Here is a 500-nt window from a genome sequence, read left to right on the forward strand (position 1 = left end):
CGCCTCTCCCCGGGGACGGCGGCGCGCAGGCCCGCGCCGCGCTGCAAACATGTCGTCTTTCCCTTTCACTTCCACATTCCCTCATGCCGGCGAGCCGGAGGGAGAGAGGGAGAGCGGGGAAAGAGGGAGAGATGGCGTCTGAGGGGGAGGGAGGGAGAGGGGGAAGGGAAGGAGGGAGGGAGCGAGCGAAAGCGACAGCGGGGAGAGAGGGCGAAGCTTTCCCTTTCACTTCCACATTCCCTCATGCCGGCGAGCCGGAGGGAGAGAGGGAGAGCGGGGAAAGAGGGAGAGATGGCGTCTGAGGGGGAGGGAGGGAGAGGGGGAAGGGAAGGAGGGAGGGAGCGAGCGAAAGCGACAGCGGGGAGAGAGGGCGAAGGAGAGAGGGGGAGAGAGGGAGAGGGAGAGAGAGAAGCAAAAATGAAAGGAAAACGCCGTGGCGGCGGCGGCGGCGTTGGCGGCGGCGTTGGCGCGGGAGGCCCGGGAGGCGCCGGCGGCTCTCG

The sequence above is a fragment of the Tupaia chinensis genome, unplaced genomic scaffold (genome assembly GCF_000334495.1).
Source record: "Tupaia chinensis unplaced genomic scaffold, TupChi_1.0 Scaffold000359_1, whole genome shotgun sequence".
NCBI classification, from domain to species: domain Eukaryota; kingdom Metazoa; phylum Chordata; class Mammalia; order Scandentia; family Tupaiidae; genus Tupaia; species Tupaia belangeri.